Here is a 17,092-nt window from a genome sequence, read left to right on the forward strand (position 1 = left end):
AAGCCTTTCATTCCCAAAGTGTTTACAAATTCCTGTTCACGCTGCCCTTTCAATTAATGAGACTACTAAGGAGGCAAGTTTGGGCTAAAGCAAACAAACACACACATCTTAAGCCTCCTTTTAGCTTGAGGTTTTATTTTATTGCCTGTGCTTTGGGGATTTGTATGTAAAATGTTTATTTTCCATTCTGGTATTTAAGTCTTCAATCCCTTTTGACTTGAGTTTTGGTCCTCTGCACACAGACATTCATTTTTCCCTAATCTCATTTATTGTTGCGAATATCCTTTCCCCTTTGTGTGTTCTTGGCACCTTTGTTGGGAATCAATTGACCATGAATACACAGGTTTATTTCTGGGCTCTCCATCCTGCTCCCCCGGCTGATGAATATGTTTCAGTGCCAGCACCGTTCTGTTCTCCCCACCATAGGCTCCATCTAGGGTTGTGAGATGTGGTTACACCATCACACAGTTATGTAAACTTTGCAAAAGAAACCATGGCCTGCAGAGTGCTGCTGCTTCCCCGCCCCAAGCTTTGTCTCAGATTCGATGACATTGGGGAAACATGTAGCAACAGGCTGTTAGAGATGCATCTAGATAGGTTAGACACTTCCTTGATGAGGGGTGAGGGACACACTTACCCATAGACATAAGTATTCAAAAGACATTTTGATGCTATCATTTACTAAAATACCTACAAAATAATTATGTAACAACACATGGATTCCTCATTCACTTTTAAAGCTGCATAGAATTTTATTAGAAACTTTCCAAATTTTATTCACCTACAAATACTAATGCTTCAGTGAATAACTATATATATTTACCACCTCAAGATAAGCAAAATTTTAGAATAATAACGATCAGTTTCAATGGTATATTATGAATATTATACTATTGTGGGTGGAACCTTCCATTAGAGGATACACCAACTTACAGCCTACCAGTGCTGCCTGTGCGTGCCCATTTTCCCAAATTCCATTAACTTAATGTGATGTTCACTTTTATTTTTCTTCTTTGGCTATAGCTGGGGGGGGGGGACTTCTTCTGCTTCCCAAGTACTGAAATTACAGACTCAAATGTTTGACTGTAGCCACCTGTTAGGAAAAATGAGAAATTCTGAATTTTCATTTGTATCATTTTTGAGATTGTATATCATTTTCATACTGTAATCCTGAGAAGTCTGATTCTATTGCTGTTGAAGCCAATGAATAAAGAAAGAACCACGAAAGGAGAGCTAAATTCCTGTCTTCAAAGAACCAGCTCTTCTAACAACCATAAGTTAGGGTGATGAAATTTTAAGGAAGTATGTTTCTAGCCTCAGATGAGTGGCTGCCAGTGTAATCAAGTAGTCCTACAGTGTTACATCTCTTGTTATCTGATGGGGTCACAAGACATTCTGTGTTCTGTACACCAGATTGCAGATTAGAAGGCCTCAGGCCAATGTTTTCCTTGTTTCTGTTTCCTGAAAGTAGCTGATTTTCCAGTCAACATCTTAATCACTTAGGTGGCTCTTTCTTTAGAATTTTGAATGCTAGGAAAAGAGAAAAAAAAAATGAAAGAGATGATTGCAAAGAGCAATTTACAGTTCTAATATACTTAAGTCCCAAGACCCATTTATATTTCTTTTTTGTGACATGTCCATTTATTATGTCTTCCTTATTTACTGAAACATGCTGTGTATTTTAGTGACACTTGTTTACAATATAAATTTCAAATTTCCTTGTCAACTTATCAGTTATTTTTAGCTTTTATTAGAAGTTTTCAGTTTCTGTTCCTCAAGGGCAGGGACCAAATTGGGGCCTTTCTCATAGTTAGACAAGACAATGGGACTATTGTGTCAATTCTGAGTTCCCTAACTTTAGATTTTTCTTACGTAAGTGAAAAAGTTCTTTTGTTTCAGCTCCTGTTATTTTGGTTTTTCTGTTAAATAGGGCTAAACCTTTTTGTGACTGATGCACCATGACAGGAAGAATGTGTGTGGATAGAAGCAGGAAGATCTGCTTTCTTCTTAGGGACACTTGTCATCTGCTACATGTGTTCTACTCAACTGCCCATCCAGGTGGAAACTGCAACCACTTTGTTTAGTTTTCTCATGCAGTCATCTGCTTACACAGGTTCTCTGGGTGTTTCCATGACTCAACAACAGGAGACTAAGATGGACTCTGGTGACACTGTGTGTTATCTTTTTCAGGACAGATTGTTAAACTTTGATGGCAATGGCCCTTTTATGTGTATGTGGGTATGGTCCCAAGTTTTTAAGTTCTTCTCTGTAGCCATTTTCCTGCAAAAGTAGCTACATCTACTATTTCCACACAGAACAAAGGTCTCTTGTAAAGGATTTTTCATTCAAGACTAGTTTTGTTGATGATTAAGGCCCATAATTCTGCTCTACAGCAATGACGACCTGTGGCTATCTCCAGGCACCCATTAGGAACTGTGATGTTAAATTCTAAGTTGCTCAGAAGGAATCCAGAGCTCACTGAGACAATGAGTATTTATGGAAGACAGTCTGAGAGAATATGCAGACTTTGCTTTTGTGAGGCAATCCAAACCCATTTTTTTTTTTTTTAAACTTACATGTATTACTACAGGACTGTTCATTCAGGGTCTGTTGTTTTGATTCATGTGCAATGGATTTTACTCAACTATAGCTATAACTGAGTAGAAACAGCTCATAACATCTGCTGACATTTAAAGGCATTATAAGGAACCTATTTATGAACTTGTAATAATTGTTGTGAAGATGTCTTTGGATAAATTCTTCATTTTACACACACACACACACACTTGCAAGTGCAGTGACTTTCACTGCTTTGCTTACAAAAATATTGTGCATCTGTTGAGTGACTGGAGACTTTTTACTGAGCAACTTGGTTCATTTTTGTGGATGCTACAATTTGTCTTACACATGGTTTACTAAATGTCATGCCATGTCATTTTCCTTGAAAGAAGAGAAATAAACAACCTGATCATCCTCTACCTTTCTATTTGTCAACGCCTGAATACGATAGAGCATTCTCCAAAACAATCCATTGGGACCTCTCTCTTTGTCTTATGAGCCATTCTTTATAACCAGCTCCCCAATGCTCTTTAAAAATCAGTTATGTGTGTATGTGTATGAGTGTGCACGTGAGTTTGAGGTATAATATTCCACATGGAACTGGAGTTATAGGTGGTCATGAGTCACCTACTGTGGGTGCTGGAATTGGAACCAGGGTCTTCTGTAAGAGCAGTATCCACCCTTTAATCGCTGAGTCATTTCTCCAGGCCCCAGTAACCAGTTTCTTATTCATAGTTGTCTTAATTATTTCTTTAACCTTTTTATTAGATTTATTTATTTTCTGTGTGAGTATTTTGCTAACATGTATATATGTGTGTATCACTTTCATGTCTGTGCCCATAGGGGTCAGAAGAAGCATCAGATCCCTTGGAACTGAAGTAATAGATGGCTGTAAGCCACCATGTGAGTACTGAGAGTTGAATGTGGGTCCTCTGCAAGAGCCATAAATGCTCCTAACTGCTAAGCCCTGCTTCTACTTTTTAAAATGTTATTTCAGACTATATTTTATTGACCAATGTTGCACAGAGCCAATTAGACTGTTTGAGTAGTTTTGGAGGATAAAGCCCTAGAAGTGTAAATTTTGGCCTAGATTTTACTGCATGTTAAGTTTGAATGGGCACTGCCAACTTTATGTGCACAGGAGTTGCACTCATTTACATTTCTCTAGCTATTTTGTGTGTGCACGCGTGTGTGTTGTCTTTTGTAAGTGTGTTCCTGAAAGCATCAAGTTATTTCATGTCACTTAAATGCTATTCAGAATTAGGCAGAGATGGTGGGTTTTGCCCACAAGAGGTAAATTATGACTGGAACACATGTATCTCTTTAATGTGCTGTTTTGCTTATTGTGGTCCGTTGTTCACTTAGAAAAGTCAGGAGTAGGAATGTAGTGAATCTGGCAGAAGTAACCAGAAAGGTAGTTAACAAATGATGATCTCCTCTCACCTCAGGACCCATCATGTTATCCTAGATGTCTCAGGGAGACTGCCTAGTATCCATCTGTGACACACACGGGAGCGGAGGGTGTGCCGAGAAAGGGAACTGGAAGTCTGGTCTCTAAAAGTAGAAACTTAAACACACCCTTGCTCGAAAAAAGCTCCAAACTACAAATTGCTCTTGACTTAAAAAAAAAAAAGTAGAAACAATATCATCAAACCTATTCCCATGAGAGACCCTCATATGACAGAATAAAAAGGTAATGTACAAGCAGCATTATCTATGCTGTCGGGAGGAGCTGTGAAGATGCAGCTAGCTGGGAGATGGCTAAGTGGGGAAGTGCTTGCCACACAAGCATGAGGCTCAGTTCAGGTCTTCCAGCAGTGACATAAAAGTGCCACACCCATGTATGGCCCCATAGGATGGGGGAGACAACCCCTATCACTTCCAGGTCAGATTCAGGTGAGATCACTGGGGGCTATAGCTCAGACGGTAGAGTGCTTGCCTGGCATGCACAGACTTGGGTCCAGTCTCTGCACTGTATAAACTGACTTTGGTGGCCCCTGCCTATAATCTTAGCACTGAGTGGTAGAAGCAGGAGGACTAGAAGTCATTCTAGACTGCATAGCAAGTTCAAGGCCAGACCTCATGTGATATATGAGATTCCTTCTAAACTAAACAAAACAAAGCAAGGTTGAGTGTAATGGAGAAAGACATTCAGTGTTGACTGCTAGCTTCCAAATGTGCCATAGGGAGACACAGAACGAAAGATTATCCTTTTAAAAAACATCCAGTCTCGCTGAAAGAACTGTCAGCATGGTGGTATCCTTGTGGCTCTACACTCATTTCTGCCCATGTGACTTTACCTGTGAAACAAAAGGGTAACCCAACCCTGGTGACACACTCTGCCAACAAGGGCACACCTGTAAGCCCCCCTTAAAGCACTATGAACTGGAGAGCAAGTGTTCAAATGGCCAAGACTATGGGTGGGCATCTCATGCAAACTACCATAGTGGACAGAGAGAACTGAGTCCACAGAGCTGAGCTCTGACTTCGGCATGTGCACCGTGGCATGCACGCCTCGCCCAGTAATAGCTGTGATGATGATGATGGCTGTGATGATGATGATGATAGCTATAATGATGACGATGATGATGATGATAATAAAATAATCTGAATGAATATAAATAAATGACAATAAAGATAAAACCTTCCTCAGCAGGTTGGATGATGGAGAAACTTAGATGATTTTTAATGTGCTATATATTTGCTACTAGAAGCAGTTGCCACTGGCTCTCAGTAGCTACAGAATTCCCTGAGAGAGGCTTGTTAAAACACAGGTGGCTGCCCTTATCCTCAGTGTTGAGTATGCTAGAGGATGAATAATCTATTTTTCTTTATCCTTCCTCCTTTCCTTTCTGTCCCCCCTTCTTCCCCCCCCCCTCTTTTTGAAACAGTATCTTATAAACCCAGCCTGGCCTGAAACTCACAAACCTGAACTTGTAATCCTCCTGCCTCTACTCTATCTCTTTAAGCTTGTGACGAGGTCCAAAGGGATCCTTTTATGATGGCCCTTCTTTCCCACAGTCAGCTTCCAAGTGACTTCAAAATATTGTTGAAATAGTGATGCCTGGGATGGGAACACTTCATTAGGCTCCACAAGACCTAGAAATTCTTGGTCTCAATTGCTAAGATTTTGAAAGTCTGGGGCTACAGGAGCATAATCTGTGGGCCCTGCACAAATAAAACAGTGATGTTGCAGTTGGGTAGCTTGGTCCTCTTGTGGGAGGGATTCTCACAGTGGGGACAGGGACTGTCTCCGACTCCTTTCCTGGCTTTTGGGACCCCACCCCTCATACTGTGTCACTTTTTCCAGCCTTAATACATGGGGAGGTGCTTAGTTTCACTTTATCTTTTGAAATGTTTGAAAAGGCCTTGCTTTAGAGAATTCTCAAATAGAAGGCTGTTTGTTTACTCAGAAAGGTAAAAGAAAACTATCATTGAGTCCGCCACCCCTTTACCCACCCCTCCTTACCTGAGTGTCTAGTAAGACTCCCTCACCTTCAGACGACAAGTCCACTGATACTCGGGATTGGTTAGTGAGCACTTTTGCCCCCTTTCGTCACCATTGAAGGAAAGCATGGCATCCACTGTGCCTTCCTCTGGGACAAAGATGCTTGAACTCTTCTTGTCTGTGAAGTTATTCTTCAGCTTTTGTGGCGAATGGGTGCTGGAAAACTACAGATACGATTTTAGGCCAAGGAACTCCCACTGGTCTTCAGATGGTCTTCCAACTGTCTGGCTGTGTCTGGTTACTGTGTCTGGCCTTACTGTGATTCTCTCCTTCTCCACCTTGTGTGTAGTAGTTGATCCATGGCAGTTCCAGGAACGCAGAGAGGATGGCGTCTTCGAGGTTTATTCTTTCCCCTGCATGCTTGTCCATCAATTAAAAAACAATATCCTAAGAGTTAGAGGAACTGTGTTTGAAGGTAGCTGTTACAGCCACTAGGGCACTCATCTTTCCAGATTCCTTCCCCAAGTGGAAACTCTTTCTCTCAAATGGCTTCAATTTCCAAACTAAAGGCAAAATAAAGATGAGTTATAGTGGCAAGTCTGTAAGAGATCTTCCACTCTTTGCTAATTCAGAATAAGTTGTAGCCATTCACTTAAAAAAAATCACCCACTCAGCAGGATTCGCTTCAGTTTTCACCCTGTAATTTACTGCTTGTTATGGTTTAATAGCACGATATACTCTGTTCACTGTCCCCATAAAACCTGCAGGCAGGGAAATAGCTACACTCAGATACACTCGCATCATGGGTGGAGAAATGGGATCTTGAGGCTGGGTCGTGGAAGTGGAGCTGTGAAATTGCAAAGCGAATTGTGTTTGCTGGGCGTTTTTGCTGAGGTCAGGGTATTAGACAGAGACTGGACCTGCACACCTCCTGAAAGCCTGACTCACTGGCTCCCTCAGCTGCTCTCAGTTTCCTGTTGGAACATCCATTTATGTCAATCGTTTGTGTCAAGTCACACACAATATTACAAGACTTATGATCAATTGAATAGTGTTCCGGAAACTTTTCCAAAGAGAACATTTTTCAGTATCAGAAGTATTAAATCCACAGTAAACTCAACAGTTTTTGTTTCTGTTTTCAAAACAAAACATTTTCACTTTATTGGCAGTAAGATAGGGACTACAGAACCAGTGACTTATGGTACGGGTGCTTGTTAACCAATGGGAGGTTTAATGATCTAGGTGTAGATTTGTGAATAGGTTTCGGCTGATAGCTGAGAATATAGCACTTTTGATTAGCTCCTGTCCTTTTTAAAATAAAAAAAAATCATTTATGATCTGGACTCATTTCTGATTAATTTCTGGATTAATTTTCTTTGACTGTGGTGTATAAGGCACTTCGTAAGAGATAGTCTAGCAGGAATGTTATTTACGAGGCAAATGTGATATTTAAAATCCTAACCAGTTGGATCGTATAAAAGGTTATGAGAACAGTATGTTATATAAGTATGCACCAGTGAAGAGCAGAGTCTGTGTGTCCTCAGCATCCATGTAAAAATGGCTACAGTCTCCGTAACCCCAGCACTGGAGAGGCAGAGGCAGGACGAGCCCTGGGAGGTACTGGTCAGATGGTCTAGCAGGTTCTTGAGGCTTAGGTTCAGTGAGAGACTGTCTCAGAAATGGAAGGTGGGGTGGTGATTGCAAAGATACCCAGTGTCAACTAGTAGGTCACACACACACACACACACACACACACACACACACACACACACACGCGCCTGTGAATGATTTCCTCACATACACGCTCTGCTCATGAATACGTAGAAAAATAAGCCCAAGCACAAACAGTCACGACAACAAAAAACAAATTAAAAGTAAAAAAGAAGGCAGGATTTGGGCTCTAGGTGTTGCTTGCTGCCTTTTGCTTGCCATCAGTTTCCCTGGTCCTCCTAGGGGAAAAGCACACACGGGTGATGATGAATGAATGTGGCTATTTCCATTATGTTTCATCTATTTAGAGTTAAGAGTTTACCTCATTATTTTCATGTTAGACTCATAGGTTCATTGCAGTTCTTCTTACAGTTGAGATGCCAGGCTTCTGTTACCCTTACTGTATTTCCACATCAATCAGTCCTCTTCTACACAATCTATCTTCTTTTAGCTCCTCTGTCTCTCTCTTTTGTGTATGTTCTCTGAGGCTCTGACTCCTTACTGACAGGCTTCCTCTCTGTGCTCTCTGCTATTCTCATGGCTACCCTCCTTATCAAACTCGAGCTGGCAGTCTGTGGAAAGGCACCCCTAGGTGGGACCTCCTGATTGCCCCTGCCCTGCCAGCCTCTCACCTCTCCACATCCCTATAGACACCTACCTTACTTACTGTAGATAGCAGTTTTAGGACTGAATGGCTTCAGAAAGAGAGAAAGGAACCACAAAAGCATCTTGGTTTCCTTGGGCATTTTTCTGATACTGTTCTAGCATTTTCAGTGTTGGACTGACCTATCAGAACATCCCTCCGAGCCACCAAACCACAGGCCACCTACAGATGACAATTCTTGCTTAGTAGAATTGTTTGTTTCTTCCTGTTCTGTGGTGCGACAAGAAACCCAGCAGAGGTAATTGAATAGGGCCTCCATTTACTTCTAACCAGCATCAAGTTAGTAGTAATGATAGGGATTTCAGATCCTGTTCAATCGTCTGTGTTCTTATTTCACATTCATTCACATATGAAGTCGGATTTAGCTTCTCCATGAGCTTCTTTCTTGCTCAGCTTGTTTAGCCTTCTCAGTGGTTCCAGTATGCGATATACAAATGTATGACCTATCGCATGACAAATGCTGGTATAGTGAGGGACACAGGCTTTTATATACATCATTCCAACGTCTTGTGCTATTGGCAGTCTCAGACACATCATATCCATCTTCAAACGTCTGACTATAGTACCTGTATCTCTTCTACTTTGAAGAACCAGTCAGAAGCAACAGGCTACTCCCACTCCCTCAGGTAATAGTTACAGATGTTTTGAACATTGCTCTTTCACAGTGATGATTTTTCTGGCACTGGATTTTTGATGTAAGGAGGGCACATATTCATGCTGTAACCATGCGAACCCTTCTCACTCTATCCTGGTTGTCTTCTGAATTAAAACCTTTAAGGTTCCTGTTGACTTGTGAAAAAGCTTACCTTGCTTATTTTTTCTACTGACTGGTTCTGTGATCCCTCAGAGTGCAGAGAAAGGAAGAAAGTCCATAAGAAATGCCTCTCATGGGATAAAAGGAAAAAAAAAAAAAAAAGAGGAGGAGGAAGAGAAAGAAGGAAGGAAAGAAAGGAAGAAAGAACAGAAGGAAAGAAGGGAAGAAAGGAAGAAAGGAGGAAAGAAAGGAAGAAAGGGGGAAAGAAAGGAAGAAAAGAAGCAGCTGCTATTTAGGTGTCCAGGTGAAGGTGGCAGATGCCATGGGAGCTATAGAAAGGAAACCAGGAGACCGAGGGTTTGGTCTATGTCTGTGACTAACAAAATGTAGAATGCTGAAGTGTCCTAAGCAACTGAGGGTGATCCTAAATGCTGCTTTGACAATAGCCCCTCAGTTCTCTCAGAGCTTCGCAGGGATCTTGGTAGCAACAGCTCTGCTTCCACACATATTATTCTTGAATGATTTATGAATATTTTAGATAAAGATCTCTGCCAGAAAAACCAAACAAGACCAGATGAGGCTCCAGAAAGCCTGTTTCCACATCTAGTTGTTGGCTGTGATGGTTACACCCCACATGTTGGCTCATTTTGTCTTCTGAGAAGAAATTGATGTGTAGAAGAGATCAGTCTGTGACAGGGATTCCTTCCATGCTTGGATGAAATGTTGTCCTGAAGATTGTGGGTTTACTGCCTCCTATTTGGTTTTATAGAAATATAGAGATGAGAAAGAAAAAGAAGCACACGGTTTGCATATCTCTGGCTGGCGGCTCCCTGCACTTTTTGTTTGTTTAAGCACAGGAAGCTTTTCAATCTTTGGTAGGCACACACACCTCCTCTACCAGTTTCTTGTTTGTGTCTGAAGCAGCATGGTGGCAGCAGCCAACAGAAGGTTAGCAGGAGGCCCAGATGCTGCCTTTTCTAGTTTCAGAGCCATCAAATCAGGGCTGAAAGGAACAAAATACACTGACATAGAGAGAGCCAGAGATCTAGTTATTTACTTACCCAGTCAGTGTTGGGGAACATCAGTGCTCAGCTAACATCCAGGGCTACTCGTCGATTTAGTTCCAATGAGCTGGTTGATGCACATAAACTGAGCATGTGTGAAATTTCCATCCTGTTTTATCCAGACCCCAGCCTACTGGGTGGTGCTGCCTAGATTTAGGGCTTCACCTTTTATGCAGTGCCATATGCCAGCCAAATCTGGGAACGCCTTCACAGACATCCCCAGTGTTGTGCTTTACAGATTTCTCAATTATCTCCTAATCCAACGAAGCTGGTAAAATTAATCACCATAAAATAAGAAGATTCAAAACAAATGGAAATAGCCAATAAACAAAGGGAAATTCAACCACCTTATTGCCATGATTCTTTCAAGAAAGAGCAGTTGGCTATCCTGATGGTAGAGAAGGCATTGGCTGAGAATAAAAGACAGCTCTGAGACTTGAACAAAGGCTGTTGTATTAGTTTATCATGTGCCTTTGCATCAGAGGTCAAAGTTAAGCAGCCTTTAGGGGATGTGCTCTTGGGGGTGACTCACTGTCTCTGAAGTGTCCTGTCATCATCCAAAAGTCTTCTTCAGTAGTTTTGTCTGACAGAGAAATGAGCAATAAGGCGTTGGAGCTTACAGACATTTCTCTGTCTCCAACTTAACTGTTTCTAAACCCCATGTAGAGAATTGTGTCTCTGCTTATGAACCACGTTAATCTGGCCACCTTCTGCTTGCTTCCTCGGGAAGGCTCCAGTGTCTTCTTGAATGAAACCACACTTCCTTTGTGGCCGCTCAGCTCCATTCTGCTGTGCACGCAGGAACTTGAATGGTCGCTACTTGCACGATTTTTAATATTCACTGAAGCTATGGGCTCCTTAAGGATCAAATTCACTTCCACTTTTTACAGGTTAGAAGACAATGTCTACCAGAGGCAGATGGTGGCAAAGGAGGCTTAGAAATGAGCCTCTGAATATCAGGTAGCAATAGCCTCAGTCCTCGTGCCGCTGGGACCTTCTTACACCCCTTACTGTTCAGTTCAGTTCAGTTGCTTCCTCCACCTGTGAGAGCCTTTTCCTTTCACACTGCCTGTTCTTTGCTTTCAAGTTACAGATGTGAGACTCTGTGGTTAGCTGTGTCTTGGTTTTTGTCCACATTCTCTGTGTTGATTTTCTTGTAAAGCTACTTCATTCTGGGTCAGAAATTCACCAAACTTGTCCGAGTGAAGAATGATACCTACTAATATATAATTATTGGGCCTTCAGGACAGTCTTAGACCTCTGTCCCTGATACTGGCAGTTACTGAGAAGACAAGCAAAACCCGCTTGTAAAAGAAGTAATCCAGCAAATGAAAACTGGGCTGGGAACATGACTCAGCTGGTAAAGTACTAGCTGTGCCCGTTTTGTATACCCAGCCCCCCCCCCCCCATAGACAAACTAGGGTCTGGTGGCATGAGCCTACAATCACAGTACTTCAGGAGGCTGAGACTTGTAGATCCTGGGGGCTAGCTGGCCAGGATCACCACGCAGTGAGCGTGAGGGTCAATGAGAGTCAGTCACTGTCTCAAGAAACAAGGAGGGGGAAGGCAGACTCCAACAGAAGACACTCAAGGCCAGCCTCTGGCCTCCACATACACCCCACATATATGTGCACACACATCATCAAAGACACATATGTGAATATCCATGAAGAGAATACTGTATGAAGACATGGCTCAGAGGTGAAGGGCAGTTGCTGAGTTCAATTCCCTCCACCCATGTAGTGCCTCACAACTGTCCAAGTTCCCACTCTTCCGGTCTTTGTGGGCACTAGGCACAATGTGGTACAGAAAAGCAAACACTCATACACATAAAAATAAATCAGTCTGAAAAAAAGAAAGAGTAAATTAAGATGCAGAATTCTCATTTTCCCCATATGGCATTTGCAGTAGCTTTAAAAGTTGTTTTTAATTTGAAATTTCATCTGTTGCATAAGGGTTTTTGGGAATTTTCTTCTTGAGAGACAGATGTATCAAAATTTCAGATTCGTTCCAGTAGAGCTCAATATAATCAGTTTAATTTACTTAAATTATAAAAAATCCCTTTGTGTGGTGGTTTGAATGAGAGATCTCCCCTACAGCATCAGATATCTGAACACGTGATTGCCTAGGTGTAAGGGAGCCCCTCCCCCAACACAGTACGCCCCCCCCCCCCCCAGATAACAAATTCTCAGCACAAGGGAGGTTTATCATCCCAGAGGGGTCAGGGATGGGCTACAAAGGCAGACAGCAGGTAGCAGCTGAAAGCAAGCAAGCAGCAAGCAGGTATTTCTGCAGGGGTGGGGGTTTTTAAGGAAAAAGAGAGAAATCTGTGTGACTAGGGTGACTTGGTGAATCTTGATCAGACATGTTAGCCAAATAATGAGTTTTGTTTGCTGAGCCTCCGTGTTCTGCCTCAGGAATGAGTCAGTGAAGGAATAAGGGAATGGACCTTGGGGGCTAGCTTTAGGAATGTAACCTAAGGATTTTATAGCAAGGGGGTGGGGGAGGGTGAAAGGCAAAGCCTGTCAGGCCCATGTTTGCAATGCTCAGGCCTGTTAGAGCCCTTCTTGAACAATATTCAGCAAGCTGTGGGACCTTTAGGAGGTGGCCGGTTGTTGGAAGTACAGCACTGAAGGCAGCTTTGAGTTGATAGCTTTCTGTGCTTCCAGTTCCCCCTCTCTGCATCCAGCCAGCCAAACTGCCCACTCGCCAACCTCACCCCCTGGCTTTGGGGATGGAGCCCATTGGGGTCTTCTGCTACTGAACTATGTCTCCAGCATTTTGACACATTCTTTGATGCAATCATTGAATGGGAAATATATGGGTGCCAGATGAAGGCCTTAGACATGGGGCAGTAGGGCGCTGGCTTGTATTCTGTAGGCGGTGCTAATCTTCTCAAAGGTCTTTGAGCTAAGAAGCAGCATTATCTCATCCCTTTGGGAAAAGACCCCTGGGTCAGTGGAAAGTTTCTACCACTATGTGAAACACTGTGTGGTATCAGTGCCACTTGGGGTATGACAGGTGAGAAAACTCTGGGGATGAGGGCTCAGATTGATAAGACCTGAAGTTTAGAGAATCACCAGTTTGGAGGAGCATTAGGAGCCGAGCCAGTGCCAGTTTTCAGAGGCTCAAGATAGTCAGGGAGCCAGAGCGGAGAAAAGGCATGTGGAGAGAAGGGTGGTGTGATGGCTAACACTGTGTGTCAATTTGACAGGTGTGCAAGCCCCTGTGCACATCTGTGAGGGTTTGTCTCTATCAGGTAAACTGAGGTGGGAACACACCCTAAAGGAGGGGGTAGCATTTCTTGGGCTTAAGTTTTGGACCATATAAGGAGAAACCTATCTAGGCACTGAAGTTCATCACACTCAGCTTCTTGACTGTGGAATCAATGTGTCCAGACTCTTCAGCCTCCTGCCACTGTAAGGATGGAAAAATTTAGCCTAACTCTCCCTAGACTCTGCCCCCTAGCAGTGAGTAGGCAAAAGGTCACATTCTTGACTGTTTACCACAGGGTGGTTTACAACAGCACCTGTGAGTGAGTGAGTGAACACAAGAAATGAGCCTTGTCACACTACCCAGAAGCCCTAGCGAAAGCAGACTTCCTGAGTTAAGCGCGGGCTTGGATAGTTCAAATTAATTGGTCCGCACTGGATGCTATGAGATGATTGGCTTATGATGTGCAGGCTTTGTTGTAACCCTATAAACGCTGTCTGAACCCTGTACCCCTGTACCCGGGGTTCCCAGTCCTCTATCCCACGTGGAGTATGACTGTGGACCCCAGTGCACTGGAATATAAAAGACCTCATGCTTTTGTGTCAAGACCGCTTCTCGTGATTTGGGGGAGCCGCCTTTGGGTCCACGCTCTCTGCGGGTCTTTCACCACCATGACTTCCTAGACACAGCAGACTATGTCTTCTCCAAAAATTGTAAGGTGAAGTAAGTCCTTCCTTCCTTGAGTTGTTTTTGTAAGAGAGGCTAATTTATCATGGCAACAAGAAATATAACTAATGCATGTGTTAATCTGTCTCTGGAAGAGTGCTTCAGGCATTTTGTACCTACTTACACATTTTAGAAGATGCTCAATCCTGGTACTGCCTCTGAGGTTTTTCACACATCACCCATTCCTTAGGCAATCGATGAATTGGGAGTCATTCAGTACCACTAAGGTGAATACAGGCCAATCCCTCCATGACCTTCACTGGTTTTATTGGACCGGCCCTTCCATGAGCCCTTTAGGTAAAACCGAACACCTTTAGTAGCTGTCTGTGCTGGTTACTTTTAGCCATCTTGACACAAGCAGGATGTGAGAAGAGGGAACTGAAACTGAGAAAACACCTCTGAGGTTTGGCCTGCAGTGCATTTGTAACTTTAGTGATCAATGGGTGAGGGGCCAGAGCACTGTGCTGCTGCCACCCCTGGGCTGGTGGTCCTGATCCTTCTTCCTCCTGCAAAGTGCTAGGCTGTAGGCATGCACTGAACCACCACACTGGGTTTAGGATTGTTGGAGTTTTGAGACTTCCAAAGGCAATTAACATTTCCCCAACACATTCAGTGTTCCAGTTCTCAGACATTATCATGTAATCTACTTATGATCTTTGTTTCCCAGTTTTAAATTATTACCATAAAACATCCTAAGAATGACTTTAAAAAAATCATTCAGGAGTGGCCAGTGAGATGGCCACTGGGTAAAGAAAGGGTAGAAGGAGAAAGGACTTCACAAAGTTGTCCTCTGACCTTGTACCATGGCCAGCGAGATGGGCCCTCTGGAAGAGTAGCAAGTGCTCTTAACCACAAGCCATTTCATCAGTCCTAATAAAAATTAAACCATGAATGAGTAAAGGCTAATTTAATATTGATTCATTCTGCTAACCACAGTAATCTTGAATATTACAATATCCTTGTTTTAAATATGCTTTAAAAAGCCAGTTGAAATATGCTCAACAAATTTTTATTTTATATATATATGTGTTCTTCGCACCATATATATGTGTGCATGTATATGTATATGTGTATGTTTGGTGCCCCTAGAGACCAAAACAGGACACTGGAACCCCACTGGGGCTGGAGTTAGTTATTAGCAGCCATGGAGAAACTGGGAGTTGAACCTGCATCCTCCAGAAGAGCAGCCAGTGCTCTTAACCTAAGCCATTTCTCCAGCCCCCTAAACTTTTATTCTTACTAGCTCAACTTGGATAAAAAAACTCAAATTGTTCACAAACAGCTAACTGGATAAACAGAGTTAGAGTACACAGAACATTAGAGTACACAGAACATTCAATGTAGGTCAGTTGTTTGATTAAAAGGAGTAGGAAGGGGGAGGATGATGAGGAGAGAGAGAAAGAAGAAGGAAGAAGAAGAAGAAGGAAAGAAGAACAATAACAACAACAAATATTACTACTACTGAGTTTGATCCCTGGGACCTGTATGGTAGAAAGATAGAATTAACTCTTGAAGGTTCTGGTAGTCAGGTGCACCCCAACCCCAACACACACACAGTAAAATAAATTGACGTACAAAAATAAACAAATTGGCATTAGCAGATAGATAACAAAATATTTGTTTTATTATTGTAAAGTTAAAAATAGTAGACAAGCTTATCTAGTTACAGTTTCAAAGCAGAATACAACAAATATATAAATTATTGCATATAACAACTCAGATGACTAAATAAACTATTTTGAAACAAATTTAAGTTTTTACCACAGCAGTTTCATTTTCATTTTCTAAATGTCAGCACAATTGTTTAAAATAAACTTCTAACAGCAGAGATTATAAAGTTCAATGACTATAGCATATTCTAGTCAGGTATAAAGCAAAGCAACCCTTTCTTTCTCTCCCTCCCTCTCTGTCTCTCTCTGTCTCTGTCTCTGTCTCTCTCTCTCTCACACACACACACACACACACACACACACACACACACTACTGAACACTTTTTAAACCACCTCTTCTGGAAGCAGTAGGATGGGGAAAAGAAAAACAACACTTAACAAAACCAACCACACCCCCAAAGCATACACAGCTTTTGAGTAAGTACATCTTTATGACACTTTTGCTTCACGTTGGTAAACTTGAAACTGGGGAAAAATTACTAAATAATTATAACAGAGACTCCTTCAAACTAAAAATAATAGTGAAGGCATGATTTATAAACTAGTGTTAAAAACCTTAAAGTTCCAGATCCTGTTCACATCAAGGAAGATGCAGCCTGAGGCTGTTGAGAGGAGGGGGCTGATGTAGGAAAAAGAAGTGAAATGCAAGAATGCAAGGCCAAGTCACACTCTTCACAGCGCAGCGTGAGTCCCCTTCCTCACAGAGTCCTATTACTCCCCCTTCCTCACTCTAGCCCTAAACTCTTCTGTGCCCATCTCCACAAAAATTCCGCAAGGGCATTTATTCAGGGTTCTATCTGTTAGTGACTTTTTTTTTTTTTTTTTTAATCAAATTTCCTAAAAAAAAAAAAAGAAAGAAAAAAAAAAATCTGGTCAAGGAATCAGACCAAAATCAAATCGTCTCTGCTTTAAAGTTGTATCTTAATAGAGGGAAATAAAATTTTTATACTTATGAGCTTTTAAACTATTCATACGTCTTGCTTTATCTTGCTTTAGCATGGACAATAGTAACATTTGTCAGTAAACGAACTGGCAAAAAAGTAAAAATAACAAAGTTAAAGTAACAATATATTTTACCATTAAAGTATTTCATATACATGTAATTACTTTCCATGATCACAAAGCTGAACTCTTTAAAAAAGCTACATAGATCTTTAAGATTCCTACTTAAGTTTGAGCACACCTGTTTCGTGCTACATATAATGTTAACAAGGAAAGCGAATTTCTCCTGAAAAGAAAGAAAATAAAACCCCAAGTGATAAACATTAATACAAATAGATCAGA

The sequence above is a fragment of the Phodopus roborovskii genome, unplaced genomic scaffold, assembly GCF_943737965.1.
Source record: "Phodopus roborovskii unplaced genomic scaffold, PHOROB, whole genome shotgun sequence".
Taxonomy (NCBI): Eukaryota; Metazoa; Chordata; class Mammalia; order Rodentia; family Cricetidae; genus Phodopus; species Phodopus roborovskii.